Source organism: Dipodomys merriami, unplaced genomic scaffold, assembly GCF_024711535.1.
Source record: "Dipodomys merriami isolate MVZ:Mamm:240054 unplaced genomic scaffold, mDipMer1.0.p SCAF_821, whole genome shotgun sequence".
Taxonomy (NCBI): domain Eukaryota; kingdom Metazoa; phylum Chordata; class Mammalia; order Rodentia; family Heteromyidae; genus Dipodomys; species Dipodomys merriami.
The window spans coordinates 291669-317718 of NW_027206426.1; the positions used below are offsets into that span (position 1 = coordinate 291669).

General features: G+C 43.4%; 1 long non-coding RNA gene across 3 annotated transcripts in view; it reads right to left on the bottom strand.

Moving 5' to 3' along the window:
* Positions 1 to 22908, bottom strand: part of LOC138819892 (uncharacterized) — a 70413-nt gene extending 47505 nt beyond the window's left edge. For all 3 annotated transcript variants that reach the window (XR_011369670.1, XR_011369671.1, XR_011369669.1), the window contains exon 1: positions 22527 to 22908. This is a non-coding gene — a long non-coding RNA (uncharacterized lncRNA). The remainder of the gene's footprint in view (positions 1 to 22526) is intronic.
* Positions 22909 to 26050: the final 3142 nt, after the last annotated feature.

Here is a 26050-nt window from a genome sequence, read left to right on the forward strand (position 1 = left end):
GGATGTGGAGAACGAGGAACGCTATTACACTGCTGGTGGGAATGTACACTCATACAACCACTTTGGAAAGCAGTCTGGAGGGTCCTTAGAAAGCTAAAGATTGACCTCCCTTACGACCCAGTCATACCACTTCTAGGCATCTACCCTGAACAACAGGAACCAATATACAAGGACACGTGCACCTCCATGTTTATTGCAGCACTGTTCCCAATAGCTAGGATATGGAAACAACCTAGATGCCCCACCACAGATGAATGGATCCAAAAATTGTGGTATCTATACACAATGGAATATTATGCAGCCATTAGAAATGACAAAATAATGGCATTTGCAGGGAAATGGATGGAGCTAGAAGGAATCATGTTGAGCGAGGTAAGCCAAGAACGAAGAGACAAACAGTACATGGTCTCCCTGATAAGTGGATGATAAATCCAAAATGTTAGGTGATATGACAAAACTAACAGGACTTAAGAAACAAAGAACTCCCACTCATCTGGTTGAACCACTACTAAATATCCCCATGCTGCTGATCACATATATGGTATATAACATATGAGCACCGTTATATATTACAGACTGTGATAGACAATTTGCTCCAGGAAAGTTAGAATGAACTTGTGACTTTAAATGAGCATCATTATTCCACAATACTGTGAATTTCCGGAAATTAAGTAATCACTTAATCACAATCAAAAAAAAAAAAGAACCTTGGGGAAGGGAGGGAGGGAGGGGATGGTGGGGGAAAACAATGGAGGGGGTAACAATGTTCAAGAGGAAGTGTACTCATTACCTCATTCATGTAACTGTAACCCTCTGTATAGTATCTTTACAATAAAAAATTAAAAAAAAAAAAGCCAACATCCAGGTTCCAGTGGTTCAGGCCTGTAATCTCAGCTACTCAGGAGTCTGAGATCTAAAGATTATGGTTCGAAGCCAGAAAAAAAAAAAATTCATGCCAATTTAAAGTATGCTATATAAGGCCTTCCTTTTGTTTACATTAAGAAGCATCTTCTCTTATTCTTGGCCATGACCAGATATTTGATAATTTGGGTTGCTAATTACTCAATCCTAGCAAAACAGTTTCATGAGGGGATCTTTAGGAACCTCTTCAGAAGATTATAGCCCTTACATGTCCTCTTAAGGCCTTGAAAGCCATGCTTCCATGAGCTTCATCCCTAGGCCTTCCCAACCATCGAAACTTCTTCCCCTTCCTCACTAGTACCTAGGGACAAGCACGTAGGGGTCCTAGCACAAGAGGCAGGTGACTCTCTAGTCTCTACAAACGATTGGATTCAGTATGCCTGAGACGACTGAGTCCTAGGCACAGATACCCCTCATTCCAGAGGCACAAAATTAACATCTCACCAACTCTGACAAATTTCCTTACATCGGTGGGAGAGTCTCCTCAGTCTCTCTCTCTCCCCTCCTACACAGGTTCTCGCACACTCTGCTTCCATTTCTTTTCATGCATGTCCACACCTGAACCCCTGTAATTTTCTGTCAGCACAGGATGCCATCTGGGAAATTCACTCCTGTGTATGTCACCAGACAGAGGTAAGGTTTAGTGAAGCTCCCCTTTAAATATAGTAACTCTTCACTTAGGGTTCTTGACTTTGATCACAGAATTTCTGGACAAGTCAAAAAACTTGGCAGAGCTTTGTTAAGTAAACAACAAGGAAACAGACAGACAAAAGAGCAAACAGAAGGGTAGGGGCACACTCTAGCAAAGTGTTGCTGGTCTCATAGGGATACAAAGCATAGAGACACACACACAAGGGGACACCCAGAAAGACACACAGGTCCTTGAGCTGTTGAGTATTTATAGGGGAAAGGCAGGGGGTCTGGCTTTGAGTTATGCAAAGCTGGGTGCTTTGTCTTTGCTTTTACTACACCTGGTGTTATACTCTGAGTTTCCAGGAAAGAATGCATCCTGCCATAAAGCAGATCCTTATCCTTGAAACAAGGAGACACCCTCCTGTCTGCATTTTGGGGCATCCTGTCAGGTAGTTGTGAATTCTTGGGTGAGAAATGCATCCCTCAGGAAAGAATGCATTCAGTTGCCTCTCTTTGAAGCAAAGATAGCATTTCTAAGATTTTAGGTGCCATATTTCAGAGTTGTCAACAAAAGGCCTCAGTTTCCATAAGTTATCCTGCTTCTTGTAAACCTCTATAAGTTCTCCCTGGCCACCTACCTTGGCAGCCCCTACCCACATTGTCCAGCGCCTGGCCTCCTTTCCCCATGTCCTTTAGAAGCCCAACCCCTAAGAGAGGCTGCTAATGGGATGCAGGGGTGATATAGGGTTTGTGTGGATAAAGCTGAATGGAATAGTCTCCCATAGGTCAGGTTGTTCTCGGGGAGGCCTGGCGCCACAGAGTTGGAGATGCCTGCAAGTCCTTCTCCGTGGGGGAGTGCTGGCTTTATCGCTCCATAGTGTCTTGGTCCGATAAGGCACTGCAGGCCTCGCAGGCCTCCGTCACCCTCTCCTACCACCACAGGGCCTCGGAGAGCGGAGAGGGGAAGCAGGGAGCAGACTTCCCCCACTTTCTGGCACAGTGGCCCTCAGCAGGGAGGGAGAGGCGCAGGCCACCTTTCCTGCTGACACAGGGACTTGGAGCTGGGCACAGGCAGCCCTCACTTGCCGGCACAGCAGGCCAAAGTGGGGAGAGGACGTGGGCCATCCTTGCCTCCCTGCACAGAGGCCCGAAAACGGGGAGCAGGGCGCAGACCATACTCACCTACCGGCACAAGAGTGGGAGCCACCCTCACCTGACACCACTAGGGCACGGGGAGAGGGCTCCCCTCACTGCTGACACCCAGGGGCAAGGGCAAGGGCAAGTGTCAGGACTAGGTGGGAGCACGTGGGGGCCAAGGATAGGGGAGCGCTTGCAAGGGGCAGGGTGGCATGTGTGAGCACTGTGAGGAGCGATACATGCAGGTTGCACTGGGCAGCCAGGAGGCAGCAAGAGCCACAAGGTGAGGAGTGGGGCTGGGGAGGGATGGAGAACATGGGGGCGTGTGTGCAGGGGATGGGGCGATGGGATGGGCGGGACTAAGGGAGGGCTCGGAGAGAGCGGAGCTGTGAAGGAACAGGGCTGTGAGGAATTCTGCACTTGAGGAGGGAGTGGCGTGAGAGCAGTGGGCCTGGTGTGATGTCAACACATCTCACAGGTTGTTATTGGGCTGTCCTTAAATCCCTTACTCCACCTATATCCATTTTTCTTCCAAAACAGCTCTGGTAACTGTGGATGTCCTTTTTTCCTCACCACCATCCTTTTCTCCAGCTCCCTACAGATGAGTTGTACCAGAACACAACTAAGCATTCTTTTTTTCTGGACCTCTTCCACAGCTATTATATGAATACAGAACTGTTTCCAAAGTTCTACTTTGAAACCTTCAATATCCTAGAACCACCTCCTTAACTGTCACCATTTAGATCCTTGGTATAAGGAAGTGAGGTTTGTGGATTTCTGTGACCTCTGAGTATTGACTTTCTCAGCTGTCCTTTTGACTATGTTTTTTGTATATATGGACTACCCTAACCCCTAACCCGCTCTACAGCCTCAAGACTTCCACTAAAGAAGGGATCCCAGCTTCTTTTTAATTTCTATAGCACAAATCAGTAGCAACTTATGTGTTTTAATTATCCCCATTAAGCTATACACTCTTCACTCCTTTTGAGAGAAATAACTTTATTTTCTTATTGTTCCTAGTTCACTAACATTCACTAACGTTATGTTTTGAATAAGAAATGTCCTCCACAGGCTCATGTGTTGAATATTTGCTCTCCAGAGGGCAGTGCTATTTTCAAGGATTCTAGAAACTTGGAGAGATGGGGCCTAGCTGAAAAAAATAATTCAATGAGGGACACACGACTAGGCCTTGAACTCAGAGTTTAGGTGCTGTCTCTTAGCTTTTTCACACAAGCCTTGCACACTACCACTTCAACTCCACATCCAGCTTTTGTTTCAGTTGTCAATTGAAGGTAAGTCACATGTCTTTTTCTGCCCTGTCTGACTTTTATCGATCAAAGCCTCCTGAGTAGCTAGGATTACAAGCATGAGCCACAGATGCCCTGCACAAGCCTCATCTCTCCAAAGATTCTGCCCCACAACATTGCTATGCAATGGACAAAGCTCTGGTCACAGGACCTTTGGATCATTTCAAAACACGTTCATAATAACTCATGGTATAACTTAAGATTTAAATTATTATATAGTTTTAAATTTATGTGTTTTTCCTCATTGTAGAATCTCCTACAAGACTCAGTAGATCCAATGACAGGAAAGGAAATGAATTTGTCAGTCTCTGAAAGTTTAGAATATATTCATTAACTTCCAAACTTCATGTAAACCAGAAGTTATGCTGTTTCCTGCCTAAAAAGAGAAAATTATCAGCATAGTAAAAGTAAACATTTATAGTGAAAAGATATATTAGTAATTTGCTAATAGAGCAAATCTTTACCCATCTACTTATCCTTCTCATCAAAGGGAAAGAAAATAGTGACATGGTAAACTAACCTGTAAGCTCTTATTACTTAACATACAATCATGGACAGTTAACCTGGTGCTGAGGGCTTATGTCTGTAATCCTAGCTACTCAGGAGGCTGAGATCTGAGGATCATAGTTCAAAGCTAGCCTGGTAAGAAAAGTTTGTGAGACTCTTAGCTCCAATAAACTTCTCCAAAAAAGCCAGAAGTAGCACTGTGGCTCAAGTGGGAGAACATTAATCGTGAGTACAAAGAGGCTCAGGGATAGCACCCAGGCCCTGAGTTCAAGCCCCAGGACCACCAAATACATACATACATACATACATACATACATACATACATACATACATACATACATACATAAATAGATAGAAATAAATGAAATCAGAGACAGACATTATAGGACTATAAGCCAATTCCAACCTTGTTTTTGTAAATAAATTTAATTGGAACACAGACAATTACATTCGTTCATCCATTCATATACTTTCTGTGACATCCTATGTGTTATTAGGGCAAAGCTGAGTAATAGCTACAACGACAATGCCCCGCAAACTCTAACCTTGTACAGAGAAAGTTTGCTAACCCCTGTCCTACATCATACAGGCATCAATAACCAAAAATTGACTGAGAACAGGCACCTAAGAGAAATGTTCAGAATAAATGAAAGAAAAACAAGAAAAGTAGGTTAAAGGAAGATATCAAACATAAACTCCACCTAATCCATTAATTATGAAATAATTAAGAAAATAAAAGTAAAACTAATGCTTACTGAGTGCATACTCCTCTGCCAGCCAGGGAAAGATGAATGTTCCACGGAAAAGCAGGAAGTGGAGTTGCTTGCACCCAAAGTGTGTGTGGGGGGGGGGAACAGCATTAAGGAACATTTTGGTGATTAGCAAATTCTATGAGATCTAGCCACTGTTCATGTGGCAGATTGCCAACAGACTTGGATATACACAAGTCTTTTTTTTTGTTTTTTTTGGGGGGGGTCCAGTTGTGGGGCCTGAACTATGGACCTGAGCACTGTCCCTCAGCTCTTCAGCTCAAGGCTAGCGCTCTACCACTTGAGCCACAGCACCACTTCCGGCTTTTTTCTTTTTTTGCTTATGTGGTGCTGAGGAATCGAACCCAGGGCCTCATGCATGCAAGGCAATGCGCTCTACCACTGAGCCACCTTCTCAGCCCAATACACAAGTCGACTCAGGTTCAACAGTTAGAAACATTATATTGTCCCATAAGAGAAACATCATTGCTGGATGACATTTCAAAAGAACAAGAAGATAGCCTTCTCTAGAGGAGAGATCAGATTTTCGAATGATCCATTTGCATTGACTTCTATGGCAGCCTGCATCCAATCTGTGATGCCTGAGAGGACCTGGGTCTCAAGGAGCAATGATTCCACAGGTTGTGGAATATTTTCATGGTTATTTCACTTGTGTTCACATACATATCTCAATATTTATATAATTATCATTATATGCCAATGATTTCTCAGTAAGATGGTTTAAAATACACAGATATATGAAGATAGCACAAACAGAAAGACACATAGATGAACATGTTTTGGGAACCAACCCAGACTTGTGGGAATGATGGAATACAGGTAAACATAATGTTTGCATTTAAGGTAGGAATTATAATCCACATCAGATTTCTCTGTGATGATAATAGGCCCCTTGATCCTACTGTTGAGGCTTTCACAGTGGGCTAAATCTTCCCAAAAGTCACTGCTTGTAAATATAGTGAAATGCTCCAATTCCCTGCATTTACTGATTTATTGTTGACTCCCTCAGCACACTCATCTGCTCTGAGCACTGTCCTACCTGAGACTTGCAGTACAGAGCTTATTCTATAGCAGAAGGACAGGCAAATATCAGCTCCCTCTAAAAAAAATAGAATGGTAGAAAGACAGCCTCTTCAGTAAATGGTGCTGGCAAAATTGGTTAATGACTTGTAGAAAACTAAAGCTAGATCCTTATATATCACCCTGCACCAGAATCAACTCCAAATGGATCAAAGACCTCGGAGTCAAAGCAGACACTCTGAAAACATTACAGGATGGATAGGAGAAACCCTAGGTCTCCTTTGCACAGGCCGAAATTTTCTTAATAGAGACCCAGAAGCACAACAAATCAAAGAGAGGTTGGACAAATGGGATTGCATGAAATTGCAGAGTTTCTGCATGGCAAAGGACATGGAGAAGATCTTCACTAGCCATACAACGGACAAGGGTCTCATAGCTAAAATATACCACAAACTCAAAAAATTAAATCCCCCAACAACAAATCTTCAATGAAACAACTGTCCAATAAATAAGTGGGCTGAAGACTTAAAGAGAAACTTCTCTGAAGAGGAAAGAAGGATGGCCAATAGACACATGAAGAAATGCTCAACCTACCTAGCCATAAAAGAAATGCAAATCAAAACAACATTGAGATACCACCTCACTCCAGTTAGAATGGCACAAATCAAGAACTCTAATAACAACAGATGCTGGAGGGGATGTAGACAGAAGGGAACCTTACTGCATTGTTGGTGGGAGTGTAAACTTGTTCAACCACTTTGGAAAGCAGTATGGAGGTTCTTCAAAAGATTCCACATAGGGCTGGGAAGGTGGCTCATGATATAGCACTTGCCTTGCATGCATGAGCCCCTGGGTTCGATTCCTCAGAACCACATAACCAAAAAGAAAAAAGCCGAAAGTGGTGCTGTGGCTCAAGCGGTAGAGTGCTAGCTTTGAGCTGAAGAGCTGAGGGACAGCGCCCAGGCCCAGAGTTCAGGACCCACCACTGGACCCCCCCCCAAAAAAAAAGACTCCACATAGAGCTCCTCTATGACCCAGCAATTCCACTTTTGGGCATTTACCCAAATGTTTACAAACAAGACCACACTAAAGCTACCAGCACAACTATGTTCATTGCAGCATTATTTACTATAGGTAAGATATGGAACCAACCCAGATGCCCCTCAGTAGATGAATGGATCTAGAAAATGTGGTATATATGCACAATGGAATTCAATGCCTCCATCAGAAAGAATGACATTGCCCCATTTGTTAGGAAATGGAAAGACTTGGAAAAAATTATATTAAGTGAAGTAAGCCAGGCCCAAAGAAACATAGGTCCCATGGTTTCCCTTATTTGCAATATCTATTATATGTCTGAGCCAAGCAGAAAAGGTCAGATAAGGTGATGTTAGAGAAATGAACCCTAAGATATGTATTCAGATGTTTTTTTTTCTTTCATGCGATTGTTTCTAACGCATTTATAAGATTATTTCTTTGTTGCTATGTATGTCCCTCCCCCACAGTATAACCCCTGCTTTCACTGTATTTGATGTCGGTATATTTTGTGGAGGGGAAGGGGAAAAACAAATCATTTAAATAGGGATACAGGTGGACCCATTGCAACAATGAGATGTACAAGTCATTATGTCGAAAACGAACTTTACAACTTTGGTGGTGGGGGAGGGAGGCAGGGAGGATTGGGTGTGGGGCAGGGGAAGGATGGGAAGGGATGGGAAAGGGAAACAAAGGAGGAGCCTACAATGCTTGATAAGAAATGTACTCATTATCTTGCCCATGTAATTGTAACCGCTCTGTACAGTATTTTTACAATTAAAAAAATATATCAGCTCCTTCTGCTGATAAAAACTCCATTTAGTGTTCAGGACTGTAATCTGAGAAATGTCTCTGGGGTTTGTGCTAAGATGGACTTTCCTTATGGCAGCATTACAAGGTAATTTATGAAAACTAAGAGATACTAAATATATGACTGGGTGTGAGTGAGGAGACAGTAGGTCTTTGTGAAATTTCCTGGCCAGGATGCTCTGTGTTCGCAAGTGTGCAGTGTGAAGTGCAGCTGGTGGGATCTGGAGGAGGCTTGGTGTAGCCTGAGTGTTCCCTGAGACTCTCCTGTGCAGCCTCTGGATTTGGCTTCAGTAGTTACTACATGAACTGGCTCTACCCGCCTCCAGGAAAGAGGTCTGAGTGGCTCTTATACATTAGTGGTGATAGCAGTGACAAAAACTATGCAGACTCTGTGAAAGGTCAATTCACCATCTCCAGAGACAACTCAAGGAGCACGCTGTTTCTGCAGATGGACAGTCTGAGAAGATAGGACATAGCTTTGTACTACTGTATGAGACACAGGGGACCCAAGTGTGACCCCAGACATTAACCTCCCTGATGGTTGCTCAAGACCAGCAAGTGTACTCAGCACCAGCATGGGACGCTCTGTGCCACCACGGGGATGCTCATCACACATTGATTTTCAGGATCTGCAGGTACAGAGAGAGGAGAAGCTATGGCCATCTGTCAGCATCTGGGGCTTCCTCTCTGTGTAACATTTTCCCACAGGAGATTGTCACAGCAGATTCTGATGTTCTGTTTTTGAGCTTACTGTGAATGTCTCTTTATTAAAAAGGGATTTGTTTGCCGTTATGTTTGTTACAGTACTAGAGTTGAGTACTGCCCCTTAGATCTTTAACTTGAGTCTGGCACTCTACCATTGTAGTCACAACTCACCTCTATCTTGTTGCTAGTTAAGTGGAGATTAGGTTCTTGGATTTGTCTGCCCGGGGATAGATTCAAACTGATTCTCAGACCTCAGCCTCCTGAGCAGCTAGGGTTACAAGTATGAGCCACAGGAACACAGCTAAAAAGGCTATTAAAAAATCTTCATACTTTCATAGTAAGAGAAATAAATGAGATGCAGAAAAAAATACCTGTTACCCAACTAGAATCCAAAGGAAATAAATTTTTTAAATAAAGGGGAAATGAAAGTAAAAAGACTTCCAGAGAAGATGAAGGTGACAAAGGGAAAGATGGGGAAGGTGAACACTCTGGGGACTCAATATGGCCAAATCATATATCACAAGCAGCCAGGCACCAGTGGCTCATGCCTGTAATCCTAGCTACTCAGGAGGCTGAGATCTGAGGATCATGGTTCAAAGCCAGCCTAGGCAGGAAAGTCCAGGAGACTCTTATCTCCAGTAAACCACTAGAAAACTGGACGTGGTGCTCTGACTTAGAAAACCAAGTACCTAGCCGGGCGCTGGTGGCTCACGCCTGTAATCCTAGCTACTCAGGAGGCTGAGATCTGAGGATCGCGGTTCAAAGCCAGCCCGGGCAGGAGAGACCGTGAGACTCCTATCTCCAATAAACCACCAGAAAACCGGAAGTGGCGCTGTAGCTCAAGTGGTAGAGCGCTCGCCTTGAGCTGAAGAGCTGAGGGACAGCGCCCAGGCCCAGAGTTCAAGCCCCACGGCCGACAAAAAAAAAAAAAAAAAAAGAAAACCAAGTACCTCTCCATCCTTCCCTCCCTCCCTTTCCCTCCTCTCTCCAACCCTCTCCCAACCCCTCCCTCCCCCTCTCTCTCTTCTCTCTCCTCTTTCAGTTTCTTTTTTCTCTATTTTGGATGTTCATGGGGCATGAACTTGGGGACTGGACACCATCCCTGAGCTCTTATGTTCAAGGCTAGCACTTTGCTGCTTTAAGCCTCAACCCCACTTCTGCTTTTCATTTAGTCAATTGAAGAAAAGAGTTTTAGGGACTTTCCTGCCTGGGCTGGCTTTGAACCACAATCCTCAGATCTCGGCTTCCTAAGTAGTTAGAATTGCAGGCATAAGCCTCCTGTGCTTGGCTCCCTCTCTCTTATTAGCACTGAGAAATAAACAATTCCTAAACTCCAGCGTGTTAGCAGCAAAAGAGACAGCAGAAAGCATGGGACCTATGTTTCTTTGGGCCAGGCTTACTTCACTTAATATAATTTTTTTCCAAGTCTTTCCATTTCCTAATGAGTGGTGAGATGCCATTCTTTCTGATGGAGGCATAAAATTCCATTACACACACACACACACACACACACACACACACACACACACACACACAGAGCACATTTTTCCAATCCATTCATCTACTGAGGAGCATCTGGGTTGGTTCCATATCTTGACTATGGTAAATAATGCTGCCATAAACATAGTTACTTAGAAAGCTGAGATCTGAGGATGGTTGTTCAAAGCCAGCCCTGGCAGCAAAGTCTGTGAAACTGTTATTGTCTATTAACCGGCAAAAGCAGAGCAGTGGCTCAAGTGGTATATTGCTAGCCTTGAGCAATAAGCTTCAGTAAGGAGTTCAAGCTTAGAATGGTACAAGTAAAGTACAAGTGAAGGAGAAGTGGAAGGATGAGAGGAGGGGAGAGAAAATTAAAGAGGAGGAAAATGCAAACAATTGCACTAAAAATATAGCTCAATAATGATACAATAATAAAATGATGATACAGGGCTGGACGGTGGCCTGCCTTGCATGCATGAGGCCCTGGGTTCAATTCCTCAGCACCACATAAGCAGAAAAAGCTGGAAGTGGTGCTGTGGCTCAAGTGGTAGAGTGCTAGCCTTGAGCTGAAGAGCTGAAGGACAGCGCCTAGGCCCAGAGTTCAGGCACCATGGCTGGCCAAAAAAAAAAATAAATCAAAAAAAAAATAAAATGATGATACAAATTTTTATAGCATAATATGAAAAGGAAAGGCAAAGCCGATGCTGGTGTCTCATGCCTGTAATCCTAGCAAATGAGGAGCTTGAGATAAGAGGATCATGGTTTAAAGCCACCTTGGGCAGAAAAATCAGTGATTTTTTTTTATCAGTTGAGGGGCTTTAACTCAGGGCCTTGAGCTCTTTTGAAATGTATTTCAAACTACTTAATTAGAGATGCTGTCATGGCGGCATCACACCTCACCTCCAAATATTTCCTTCCTTCACAAGCCTATCAACTCATCTGCAGCTGACCCTTGAGAATTATCTAGGCTCCACCTGTATTCTATGCATGCCATCCTGGCATCACAGAGGCACCTCCAGAGCCACCAACAGCAACTTACTTCAGGAAATAAGGCCATGGTTCTATCCCCACACTTGCTGCAAATTATAGAGCTCCCCATTTTTGTAACAAATTTCATATGAAAAGGATTGCCACAGATAAAATAAGATTGAACAGCATTAGACAGTTCATGTGAACATGGCTTTTGTGCCACAGCATCCCAGTGCTATAGCCTAAGGTAGTGCAACAGATAACAGACACTTTCCCAAGACACTTCCTGTCCCTCCAGAGTGGCTACTGATTTTAGCAGGGCCTTAGTCAGACTGCCTTTTTTTCCCCTAGACTTCTAGAGTGCTTTCCTAGATTCTTGCTGAATAATTGAAGAATTTACAAAGTGAATATCTGTCTTCAATAGGGATTGGCACATTAAGAGACACTCAAGCCGTTATTGACACCTGTCAAGCTGTTATTGACACCTGAAATCCTGTTTTATTTTTGCCTCCACCATGAAGTAGTTGAAAGTAAAGTCACAGTACCAGCTTTGGCTTGCATTAAAATTGAACATTAGACAAGGAATAATAGAGTGTTCCACCTTATTGCAATGTAAGTAAAAGTATATACAATTTAAAGTCAGCCTTCAGTTATCCTAAACCATATTTCACATGTTTAATACATACATATAAGTACCAGCTATACACATATAGACAATAGAAATATAGACTAAAGTTCCATCATCACTGAAATCCTACTCATAAAGTATCTGCTGAAGAATACCAGCCTGGGCTGAGAAATTGGCTCAGTGGTAGAGTGCTTGCCTTGCATGCATGAGGCCCTGGGTTCGATTCCTCAGCACCACATAAGCAGAAAAAAGCTGGAAGTGGTGCTGTGGCTCAATTGGTAAGGGGCTTACCTTTTGGTCAAGAGCTGAGGGAGAGTGCTCAGGCCCAGAGTTCAGGACAACCAACCAAAAAAACAAAGAAGAAAAAGAAGAACAGCAGCCTGATACCATGATCAGGATACCATTATCCCAGCCAAGTTTAACTACATTTCTGTGTCCTTAGTCTCCTTCCTTAAAGACTAATGCTGTAAATCTCCACATAATCTCTAGCATTGGTAGATCCTTTTTTTTTTATTTTCATTTGGTTTTGATGTTTTGCAACAGTGTTACTATGCAGCCTAGACAGGCAACGTGCTGACAATATCCTGCCTCTGCTTCTAGCAGCTGAGATAACAGTCACACCATCATGCACAGCTAAATCTATTCAATTGTAAACTTTAGCTCTTTTAGCAATGTGATCTTGAGTTTCTTATCTTTGAACTTCAGTTCCTTCACTTAATAGCCAGGAATGACAGAATTTGGTATTGGCATAAGAATGAAATAAGACAATGGGTGAACAAATGCATCAATGGTATTCAATAGACACTATGCTGAAGATGCACTATTCAACTTGCGGGTGGGGATTGGAAGGGAAAATTGGGATTGGGGAAAGGATGACATTGTCCAAAAAGAAATGTATGCTTAACTTATGTAACTGTAATCCCTCTATATATCAACTGTATAATGAAAAATTAAAAATAAAAATATATTAAAATGAAATAATATAAATTTTAAGAAGGTGCTTCAAAAACAAAGTCTCAATTAACAGAAGGGATGTGAAGGGTAAACAAAGGAGGAGGCTGCAATGCTTGGTAAGAAATGTATGCATTATCCTGCCCATGTAATTGTAACCCCGCTGTACAGTATGTTCACAAATAAAATAAAAATAAAAGTCTCAATTAACGTTAAGTTCTAGTAAGTATTCTTCATGAAGTATAGAGTTGTCCTATTTAAATTTGTTTAGTCCATGTAAGGCACAGTGAGAGACAAGGATTGGGAAGCTCTAAGTGTCAGGAAGGACTTGGGGAAAGTATGTGGGATCCTCTCTTATCTGAAAAAAATGTAACATTAACCAATGGGGCTGGAGGGATGCCTTCAGTGCTAGTTTGCTCCCTGATTTCCAAATCCAAGAATATAAAATATGGTAATAGACAAAAAAAAATTGCAAGTTAGTGAGTAAACAAACTTAATTCTATGTGAAAGACAGAAAATAGTCTCTCTGAGCTCAAGGAATGCAGATTTCTATTTCTTTTCTCATGCCATGAAGAAATCAAGCTAGCCTTGGATTTCTGAACACTTTGCTTTTCCAGCTAATCTATTCCTGATGCACTGGAGACTTGTGAACCTGGCTTTGTTAGTCATGACAACAGCTCAAGTGTAGGCAAATTACATAATAAGCATACTGGATACTCAGGAAAGATATAATAAGATCAGAAAAGGGAATTGTAGAATGATAGCTAAAAGAAGCTCAAAGTCCAGGAGACTGTTAGCTCCAATAAACTACTTAGAAATAGCTGGAGGTGACACTGTGTGACCTACAGCTATGACAAGATCATACTAGAGAAGCACTTTGTTGGTAGGTTTGGGGCCATGGAGCAGCTCAGCAAGAATGCTGGGTGGGTTGGGAGGCATTAGAGCAGCAAGAATGGTCTGTCTCTTGGGTGTGTTCAGAGAGCCTATGTTCAGAGTGCCATTGTGGCACTACATAGGGCATGGTGGAGTCTGAACCAAGCAGATTCTGCAAGGGGCCCAAGCATGGTACTTATTCATGTTGGACAGCCCTTGCCTTAACTATGATCTGTCATGTACACCAGAGTTCTGGACCCAAACTAATAGTAAAGGCTTTCAACCAAAGAAGCACATAGGCAGTGTGAATGACTGGAAGGAGTAAGCATGTGGACCAGAAGTGAGACATGGGAGCAAGATGGGGGATTCTAAGATATCCTCACTGAGCAACACATCTAGTCAGCCATAAGGCTCATAGCACTGACCCGAGTACCACTGACAGCTTGATGCAGCTGGAATAGTCCAGGCTATGGGGAGCATCAATGCTGTTTCAACCTACAACTTGCCACTTAGGCTTGGCGAAATGATGGGAACCATTGGTGTGGCTACCAGCCTCTGTGACATACTGTCAACTGACCAGAGCAAGTCTCTTCATGGTCATGGTTCTTCTCCTGGGGAAAGGGTTCCCAGTAAAAGGCAGAGAGTGGCAGTGTCTTAATGAGTTCCCATTGTTGTGACAGAAGATCTGATACAGACAAATTAAAGCAGGACAGGCTTATTTTGCCTATAATTTCAGGATTTTTCAGTACACGTAAGTTTTTATAAGAAAACCTTCTCACATACTGAGTGATTCCTTGGAAGTAGATGGAGGAGAGAATGAGAATGAGAACATATCGATGTACCTGGCATTCTCCTTTTAGGATATTTATTCTCTCAGGCTCCCAGAATGGGATGGTAATGTTCATCTACATTGAGTGAAGATCTATCCACACTGTTAATCCTCCTTGCAATAACACAATGTAACCCAAGGAGTGCTTTCCTAATCTCCTAGCTACTTCTTAATCCACTCATGCTAATAATACTCAACATATCCATCACAAGTCCACCTTTATTAACCTGGAACCCAAATAGTTCTTCATAACCCTAAAATTCCACCTTTGCTCTTGTAGGTTTTTGTCCATCCATTTCCCAGAATTCCCCATGGCTGTAAACAATCGAAAAGTCTTCAAAATTTTAAGACTAAATTTTCTTATGCGATTCTAGGAAAACTCTTAGGCATGAGTCACTATGAAGTGAAAAACAACTCATATACACTAGAGGGAAAATGGCACAGATTATAGATTTCCACTCAATCAGAAAGGAAAATTCCCACCTTATGGTATTTTTACTTGCAGGCCACAGGACATTTACCTTTTTTTTTTTTTTTCAGTCGTGGGGCCTGAACTCTGGGCCTGGGCACTGTCCTCAGATCTTCAGCTCAAGGCTAGCAGTCTACCACTTGAACCACAGCTTCACTTCTGGCTTTTTCTGCTTATATAGTGCTGAGAAATCAAACCCAGGGCCTCATGCATGCAAAGCAAGCACTGTACCACTGAGCCACCTTCCCAGCCTCAGGCATTCTCCTTAACAGGCATTTCATATTCCTGACATGACCAATACCCTGAGGGCTCCACTACAGGTTAGATTTCATCCTCACAGCATCACACATCACCCTCTGAGGAACAGCCTTTGGGGATTTCATCCAGGACACATGGACTCTTTTTTTGTTTGTTTGTTTGTTTGTTTTCTTGGAGATGGGGACAACACTTTTCTGCCTTGGTAGGCATTGATCCAGCTCCCAGTAATATGATAAGGTGGGATTACAAGCATGTGCCACTGCTGCCAAGCTCTCAAATTCTTCTCAAAACCACTACTTTCTAGGGTGTTTTTTGTTCAATTTAATTTATAAATTTATTTTTTATTTGTTGCAGTTTAAAAAACTTTATTATACTACACAATCTATTAGTAAATGCACCAGATTTCATTTTCTCAAATGGTGAATGGAGTGCAAGATGGTCATCGCATGTTTCTTCATTATGAAGCACAGGATCTGATTGAGGGATGGCTTTAGTGTATTCCTACTGAGTAACCACAGAAGTGTGGAAGCCTACCATTGTCCTGTCATCAGATGTCAGAGGAAGGTCCACTTTAGATTGGAAGTAAATGTTTCAAGATAGTTCTCTCTGCTCTTATCCACTTCTGCTGCTATAATAGTGTATCAGGATGCTTATCAAGCAGGAAGAGAAAAGATATTGCAAAGGAAACTGCTTTTAAAGTCCACTTCTAGGCACACCGATTTTCATTCCATGGAGCCTGTCATCTTGCTTAAATCTGGGTCCTACAAGGTACCACCTACATGTATTTTTAAATGTTTGTCTACAAATGCTTTTTCCAGGGTGTTACAAGTTAACATTATGTGCAAAGTGCACATAATTGCTCTCATGAAATAGCCTCTATTAAACACCAAGAGTTGTGCATTAGTAACCTCTAATGCATTTCTTAGCCTTTTCTAGTTGACAATTGATAGTAACCACAACCATGGCATAGTGGGTCACACCTGTAAACCTAGGAAGTAGATTTGTGGTTTGAAGCCATCCTGGGCAAAAACTTTGTGAGACACCAACTCATCCATATCAAATGAGTGCCACTTTCAGCTTTTTCTGCTTATGTGGTTTGTGCTGAGGAATCGAATCTAGGGCCTCATGCATGCAAGTCAAGCACTTACCACTGAGCCACCTTCCCCACCGAGTTTAATTTATTTTTTAATTTCCAAAATAGCTCCAGAAGCTGGGTGCTGTTGGCTCACGCCTGTAATGCTAGCTACTCAGGAGGCTGAGATCTGAGGATCGCGGTTCAAAGCCAGCCCCGGCAGGAGAGACCGTGAGACTCCTATCTCCAATAAACCACCAGAAAACCGGAAGTGGCGCTGTAGCTCAAGTGGTAAGCATTCGCCTTGAGCTGAAGAACTGAGGGACAGCGCCCAGGCCCAGAGTTCAAGCCCCACGACCGACAAAAAAAAAAAAAAAAAAAAAAAACAAAATAGCTCCAGAAGTGGAGCTATGGATCCAATGGCAGAATGCTACTCCTCAACCAAAAGAGCTCAGGGACACAGCTTATTAAGTAAAAAATAAAAAGTTTTCAGTTTCTTTAGAAACAGAGCAGAGTTTATAGAAAAATTAAATGCAATAAGTTGTTTTTCTGAAAGCAGACAGTCAGGATGAATTTGCTCCTTCTCCTCTGACTCCATCTCAGCTAAAATCTTCACTAAGACAATAAGGACTAACCTCTAACAAAAGTTTTATGCCCATGGTTCTGTAATGCTAGCTGCTGAGATCTGAGCACCATGGTTCAAACTCAGCCCAGGAAAGTCCATGAGGCTGGTACCTCCAATTAATCATCAAAATGCAGAAAGTGATGTTGTGACTCAAGTGGCAGAGCACTATCCTTGAACCAAATTGCTCAGGGACAGTGCCCAGCCCCGAGTTTCATCACTATGATCAGTAAATAAAACATAGAGAATATAGGGAATTATACAAAAAGCCAGATTCTACCAAATAAGTAAAGAAGAGATGAACTCCCTGTCCTGCTGCCCAGAAGCTAGAAACTGCAGTGTTCCCAGGCAGGATGCACATGTGCACACCTTTGATTGCATAGTTACAATAGCAGAGCATGAGGTATTCTAACTCCTGAAAAATGCCTTTGGCTTGGCCTTTAGCTGGTTGTTTTGCAGTTGGAATTTCCTAGACTTTTCTGCCTAGGCTGCTTTTGAACTGTTATTCTCTAGCTCTCAGCATGTTCACTAAATAAGATGACAGCATGATCCATCGTGGGATGACACATTGCTGAGGAACTTCTTTGAAACAATGTAGATGAAAATCCCCATAAACGATTGTAGTTTACTGTGCAATATTGAGTGGTGGTTAGTCTGTTCAGGCAGGTGTACAACAGCCATCAGCAGCTCTGAGCTCAGCACTTCTGGTGTTCAGCACTGAGCATTTTTTAATTGGGCTATCCCTTTATATTATTGCAAGTGTTCTTTATTTTATGTTCAAGAATCTTATAACAAACAAGACTTGAAAATAATGTTTTCTGTTTTCCATTCTGGTGTGGGTTGAGGAGGGAGGGAGAGGAAAGGATAGAGAAGGGAGGTGGCCTGAGAAGGCAGTGGGGACTGGCAGGGCATCGGGGCCTGAGCTGGTTCCTCAGTTCCTTCTGAATAAAGTGAGACTGCATTGTTGGACAGTCTGTAGGGACAGGACACACTAGTGGGAGTCCATAGTGGCTCTCTCCAGGACTGCAGTGTCCTGGTCCCTCCTGCCTGCTTTCAAGTGCCCTGGATGTGGCCCTCTCGTGGGCCCTGGTAGGTGAATGTCCTTAGGTCGCCCCGCTGGCTGTCTGTTCCCAGATTTGCCATGATTAGCAGCTGCCCCTCCTCACTCTGGTTCCAAGCCCAGCACTATCTGCCTCCTACCAGCACCTCCCCACTCATGCCTCATGCCTGCAAGGCAAGCATTCTTCCACTGCTGACTCATTATTTTTTCTTGTTCAAAACACCATTGCTAGGAGGGATGAGTGACAATGTTGTCAGACACCTTGTATTTATATAGTGTCTTGTAGAATGGGAACTTCTTTGTATAATTACCTAAAGATAACAATAACAACAATAATAATAAATGTTTAAAAAACACCATTGCTTCTGTCCTGCACTGATAGAAAAATATCGTAGTTCCCTTACCTGCACCTCTGATAAATGATTTTTTGTCAAGATTTCTGATTTACTAGAGACAGCTTACATTTGACCATTTATGTCAGTCACACCACACCGAGGTGACTCTCAGGTCAGTGAAGGAGCTCTGAGCCCAGCTTATCACCCCATCCAATTCTACTGACTTTAATCAAGTGCACTATTCCCTACCTGGTAACATTCCTAATGAACCTCATGATCATTTACAACATCCTTCTGGACTTCCTGGATATGAGAAGGCACTGGTCAGGTGAGTCCTAGGTCTGTGGGAGCAAAGTCTCCTGCTGAGCCCTGAATTCTGAGCTCTGGAAACTTGTTTGTTTGTTTGTTTGTTTGTCGGTCGTGGGGCTTGAACTCTGAGCCTGGGCGCTGTCCCTCAGTTCTTCAGCTCAAGGCGAGCGCTCTACCACTTGAGCTACAGTGCCACTTCCGGTTTTCTGGTGGTTTATTGGAGATAGGAGTCTCACGGTCTCTCCTGCCCGGGCTGGCTTTGAACCGAGATCCTCAGATCTCAGCCTCCTTAGTAGCTAGGATTACAGGCGTGAGCCACCAGCGCCCGGCGGAAACTTGTTTGTTTAATGTAAGCCACTTTTGATTTATGAATTTTTCATTTTTCTATTTTTACAAAATAGAATTTTTGAAGCAAGTCTTGATTTATGAAGATAAGGTGGCATTTGCTATTGGTACAGAGAATAAATATAGTTAATGTAAACCTTCATCATAAAGGAAGGTAGTTGTTATTTGTGGGAGCTCTGGTAAGAATGTTTTTCCAGTCCCAAGTCTTGAAATCTGAGCCTAGGCACTGTCCCTGAGCCTCTTTGTGCTCAAGGGTAGCACTCTACCACTTGAGCCACATTGAAACACTTGAGCCACTACACAGTTTTTTCTGATTAGCTTATTGTAGATAAGTGACTCCTACCCAGGTTGGCTTAAAACTGCAATCCCCAGATCTCAGCTTCATGAGTATCAATAATTACAGATGTGAGTAACTGGCACCCAGATGGTAATTGAATATTTTTAAAAATTGTATATTCCCAGAGACAGTCATGATGGTTTATTGCTTGCTGTTTTGGAGGTCTGAACTCACATTAGAGATACTGAGAACTCAGTAGTCTGTGTAGGAAACCTAATATATTGGCATCTGTCACATGATAGCTTGCTATTATTAAAGTTTCATCTTTGTGTTAGAGATGCTGAGATATGAAGATTAAGGGTGAAAGCCAGGCTAGGCAGGAAATCTGTGATACTCCAGAAACTTGCCCCAAACAAATCCAGAAGTGGAGGTGTGGCTCCAGTGGCAGAGTGCAAAAAAAAAAAAGAAGCTCAAAGACAACACCGGCCCTGAATTCAAGCGTCAGTATTCAATACTCAGGACTGGGGCACACACACACATACACGCACACACACACACACACACACACACACACACACACACACACACACACACACACACACACACTGGTCACACACACACACACACACACACTGGTCATAGGTGGCTCCTGCCTGTAATCCTAACTCAGGATGTCGCAATCTGAGGATCGTGCTTCAAAGCCAGCCCCTGCAGGAAAGGCCGTGAGACTTTTGTCTCCAATAATTCACTCAGAAAACTGGAAATGGCAGTGTGGTTCAAGTGGTACAGCGTTAACCTTGAGCTAAAATTCTGAGGGACAGGGTCCAGGCCCAGAGTGTTTTTCCATGACCGACAAAAGAAAAGGAAAAAGAAAGAGCAAGAAATAAATAAAAAGAAAATGCAAAGATTTGGGGAAACAACAAAAACAACAACAAAACCCACAGGACTTCTATCTTGGGTAGAAAGCTGACCACCTAGGAAAACATACTAGTGAAATGTTGACCCTGACCACACACTAAGTCATGGATCTTGGAATAATAGCTGTTTCTAAGGAAAATAGGACCCTGCACAAAACTATGAACTACAGTGTAGTATATTCAGGAAGGATAATGTCAAGGAAACTGGGGTAGACAAGTGAAGACAGGAAGGGTAGATGAATGTAGCCATGATAGTCAATGTGAATGTGTGAAAATGGAACTAGACAAACTGAGGTGATGGGGGCTGGGGAAGGGATGACAAGAATGATAAAACAGGTGACATCTATCACATGCATTGTACTCATGATCCCAAGTATGGAAATTAAAACCCTTTGTACATCAACTTCATAAAATACTATTAGTAAATGTAATGATACATTGCACTCACAAACTGATATGTTGAATTGAAGTTCTTTGTACAATTACTTAAGTATTTCTATAATAATAAATTCCTTATTAAGCTGGGCATTGGTGTTTCATGCCTGTAATGGTAGCTACTCTGTATGTTGAGCTCTGATGTTTCCGGTCTCACATTCTTCCTCTCTGCTTTGACAGTATAATATCATCATTATTTATGATCGCCTACTTTAGAAATCTTTTTTTTTTTTGGTCCTGGGGCTTGAACTCTGTGCTTAGGCACTGTCCTTGTGCTCTTCAGCTCAAGGTGAGCACTCTACCGCTTGAGCCACAGCACCACGTCCGGTTTTCTAGTGGTTTATTGGAGATCAAGAGTCTCACAGACTTTCCTGCCAGGGCTGGTTTGAACAGCGATTCTCAGATCTCAGTCTCCTGAGTAGCTAGGATTACAGGCATGAGCCACCGGTTCCTGGCTCACTGTAATAATCTTGAACACACATTTTACTCCGTGTTTTACAATGCGTAATAATATTCTCACATTGATAGCCTGTGAAGCTGCTGTGGGTTTGGTATTACTCTTGTAGTGTAAAATAACTATACTCATTACCTGCAAAGACTTAGTCTCTGACAATGCTGAAAATTATTCCCCCCAGAACCATATTCATCTCTATACCTTGATATTCCTAAAGTCACAGGAATGATCTGAATTAATTCAACCATTCATCACCTACTTATTAGCATGGAATGTCTGTTCATATGTACTCGCTATCATGAAAATTACTTTCACTACTTTTCATTTTTCTCTTTACCCCATTCTAACCCTATCACCCTGACTTTTCCTACATTAGTTCACCTCACCTATCCAAGCAGCCATTAACATACAGAAAACAGGTAAATACTAATTGTTTTTCAAGTCCTATCATTACAATACATGCATGGAACTTATTTCATTTTAGGTTTTATGTGAAGCAAGCCTAATTGTGACTCTCCTAATCATTATCTGAGAAGGGAGTCTGACAGAACAACCTAGCATGTGCACGCTCCCAGAGCACCCTCTAGCGGGAAGCGGCGCTCACTACACCCTGGGCCCCATGATACCCACGCGCTGAGCGCGCCCTCTGGAGGGAAGCAGCGCTCACTGCACCCAAGCTCTGAGCACCGCAGTAGTTTCAGCTCCAGCCCGTGGAATGGCCTGGCCCTGGAGACCTGGGCTGCTCTCAGGACAGTCCTTCTCCACTAAGAGTGATCCTTATCATCCCTTAATAAAAGGGCAAAGGAGAGGAGGAGGGTGCAGCGGAAGGAGGTGGCCAGGAGGGACGTAGAAGCTGCGGGCACCGCGGTCCGGTGCGGGTGCGGTGGCCCAGCCCCTGCCTCCGATTTCATCTACGCAGCTTTTCCCATGACGGTTGAGATACCGAGTCGGGTATTTCTTGAAAGATTGTCCCCGAGCCGCTCTGCCTCTCCCTGCCTTTCCCTCAACGAAGGCGGCTTGACAATGTGTGGGTGTCCAGCACACTTGGGGGCCGTTCCATCTCCTGATGCTGTTCGCTGTCCCGCTTTGCTGCTAGGTGCTGCGGTCCGAACCCTGGTTCCCATGACCCACGAACGCCCCCGGAGCCGGTCCACACAGAGCCCCGGAAGGACCCAGTTCTCTGCCCGGCGGCTCCCCCAGCGGGTCCTATCGACCACACCCTGCACCGGCCACTGACAACCCTGACTAGGGGACCGATTCCGGACCCTGACCTCCGGCAATGGGGGGGGGGGGCGCGGAAGGAGGCAGGGCTGCGCATGTGCAGTGGGGCTTACGGGGCAGTGGAGGATCCGCCACCTCCCACCAGATGTTTCCATAAGGCATGGCGTGCTGGACTCACCGGATCCAGCTCCTGGGATGGTGCCACCAAGGCCTTGGCCAGAGTTGTGCCTGCTGCTCAGCGCTTCTGATTCTCTACCACAAGTTTAGACCAGGATCCGTGCCCAGACATGAGCCAGCCACGTTCACGACCCCGCTACCCGGAGCCAGAGCCCCGAGGCCACCCTTCCCCGCGAGCACCAGGCCGGGCTCCGCCCCCCGTGCCGCCAGTGTGCAAGCGAGAGCACGATGGCGTGAGGCTTTATTCAGTACAGGTTCATGCAGCCTGCGGGAGCCGAGGCTTTTCAGCGAAACGGCTTCTCCTTGGGTCAGTAGATGTGGCTTGGTCGCACAGATTGGCTCACCAGGAATGCAAACCCAGATGTGAGGGAATGCAGGGCCCAATCACCATGGAGACCAGAACCTGCAGGCATTACCATTGAATGGAATCCCTGGGTTTCAGGAACTAGTGTTGAAGGAAATACACAAAAGCCCCACCGGGGCCTCAGTTTATGTATAGCCAGCTTGTTAGTCATGCAGCATTTATACCACCTACTGAAGTTTGGAAAAATTGTAAGGTAATTTTTAATGTGATTCTGTGTTTCTGAGAAAATCTAAGCTTTTGTGGTGGTGGTGGTGGTGGTGCAATATAACTTCCTGGTAGATTTAAGTTTGGGATATATAGGAAATAAAAATTAGGTTGCCTAGTGCCTGGTCAGATAGTACATGTCATTCTTACGCTGACAAATAGATTCGTTTGTGGACAGGAACATGAAAGGGTACATGTTAAAATATGTATTTTTCATTAATCTGCATGGATTATGTAGAACATCAAAGCTGTTTTTAAAAGAGAGAGTCGTGGATGTATTTGTGCTGTGCTTTCATTTCTTTGTAAATGAAGTAACGATTGATAATACACTTGTTGACCTTTTCACGCCTTCATATATATGTACACATATATAGAAATAGATGTCTGGTTTTTTGGTTTTCCAGTGTTTGGAAAGGAACTGATGGCAAAATTAATATTAAGTATACTTTGCCAGATAACCATGCAGACAGCAAGGTACAGAGAACAAAGAAAGGTTTATTTGTGGGGAAAGAGTGCCTGCAAGACTCCTTCTCCCAAGGGAGGAATGAGAAGAAGCACCGGTTATTTTTTGGGGTGACCTATATAACCTAGGAGGTGTAGGAGGTGCTAGAAGGTGCTAGGAGGTGGAGACCCTGGTGTCCACGTGTGGGCCAGGGGCTTCATCATGTCAGACTAGGATTTATGCCTCCTATCCACCTAGTAGATAAGGGTCCTGCAACTGCCCAAATCTGAAGGTCACCCTAAGGGTTTCTTGTTGCCTTATATGGTGGTATTGGTCCCAGAGAAGTGCCAACCCAAGGTAAAGGGGGTTGGAAGTTGATTATGTACTGCCTTTACTATGTGGGCCTAGTGTTGCTTAGGAAGGGAGTATGTTAAGCTATGGAGAAGGGAGGGAATGGACTAAAGCTATGGGAAGGGACTCATTTTGCTAACAGAAACTTAGATTATCTACTGATGAGCTATACCTCCACCTTAAAAACAATTATAATTGTAGACATCCCATACTTCAAGGTCAACTTAAAGCATGAGTGGCAAAGCCAAACACAAACATGTCAATTAAATAAAAACAGATTTTGGTTTGCTTTGTCATAAGTCATGAACTACTAAGTATTGTATCACTATATTTAGAAATTCTTTACTATCTTATTGGCACTTTAAATTTATCTAAGTAGTCATTGATTTTGAAAATCACAGCATGCTTAGTAGGGGTCAATTAATGGTCCTGTTGAGGAGGTCATGTTGAGGAAAGACCCACAGCCTTTTCAGTGTGCTCTTGCAGTTGGTCCTTGAGAGGGAGAAAAGGATTGTAGCTAGAGCCAGGAGAAGGCATGTAAGGCCCTTTTACAGTGAAAAGGAATGATACAAAAGCAAGGTGGGATTCGGATTTCTCTACCTGTCTGTCTTCTTGTGACCTGATGACAGAGTCTGGACTACCATGGATCCTTTGGCCTGTGTTTTATTGCAAAGGCAATGAGTGAAGAAAAGTTATGTGATTTGAAGTTAAGAGGGATTTGGGGTCAGCCTTACTCAGCCTTATGTACTATTGTTGATCAGGTGTGATGTAATGGCGGGCTGACTTTTTCTCTTTTTTTCGGGGGGGGTGGCTGGTTGTGGGGACTGAACTCTGGGCCAAGCGCTGTCCCTCAGCTCTTCAGCTCAAGGCTAGCACTCTACCACTTGAGCCACAGCGCCACTTCCGTCTTTTTTCATTTTGCTTATGTGGTGCTGAGGAATGGAACCCAGGGCCTCAGGCATGTAAGGCAAGCGCTCTACCACTGAGCCATCTTCCCAGCCCTTATTTGTTCTATTTATTTCTCTCCTTCCTCATCAATCCCCAAACCATATTTGTGGCAGTATTTGTTGTATATATTTTGATATCCTATTATTAGGTGTATACAGTTTGTGAGTATGTTTAACATGTCATTAGTATGTCTTTATCTCAAACCTAGGCATCATGCATGCATTACTAATGCTGTGCATTCAACGATGGCATATCTTCAACTTATAGTGTAATTCTTTCTCTGTTGGAAATGTACTGTATTTTCTAGTAATTCCTTTCCAGAACATGTTAAATGTTTATGCAAGAAGAGATAAGGTTAGAGAGATTTTCCTTATCCTTACCTTTCTCTCCATCTGTATTCTCAAGAGATAAAATTTCACGAAATCATATGACAATAAATTAATTTGAAATCATATGTCATCACTATGTGAAGATCATTGCTATTATTTAGGCATATTAAATGTCAGTTATCAGCTAAATGAAGTGGCTTTTCATACCTCAATCTATAACCCATATTGCCCCCTCTTTCCCTTTATTTCCTCCATTTCCTATTCTCTGTGAAGTGTGAGGGGAGGTTGGCTAAGGGGGAGAGGGAATTGCTTATTTTCCTGGCTCTGCTACCTAGCTTGGTACCAATACCACTGCTTTGAATAATCTGTGGAGAGTGTCAGGCAGCCCAGAAGACAAATCAAATCTTGGACTGAGTTCTGTGGTTCCACCTCTGTGGAACTCTGTTGCATTCCTACAGTGCCCTGCCTTTTACCCCACCTTTGGACCGACAAGAATTCTCTGGCTTATTTCCTGTCAGACAACTGGAATTCCTAACCTGGGTAGTTGCAGAAAATGGACAGTAGGTGGCGAGCGCTCACCATAACATTGCCTAGAGAGGGAGAAGAACGTTGGTGATGGCTGGACTCTGGCATATCAGTGATTATCCTGGTACCATACCTTGGTTGCACCGTGTTCTGCCTGACTGAGGCACGCATGACAGTACTGATATCTGCCAGTTTTCACTCTTGCATGATATAATACTAATTCACCCTGAGGAAATCTGTAGTAGAGCTGCTACCTCAGTCATTTATATACTGTAGCTTCTCAGTTCCAAATGTACATTTTTGCTGTAAACATAATTAGTCTCTGAGCTGGGTGCTTATGGCTTAAGCCTATAATCCTAGGT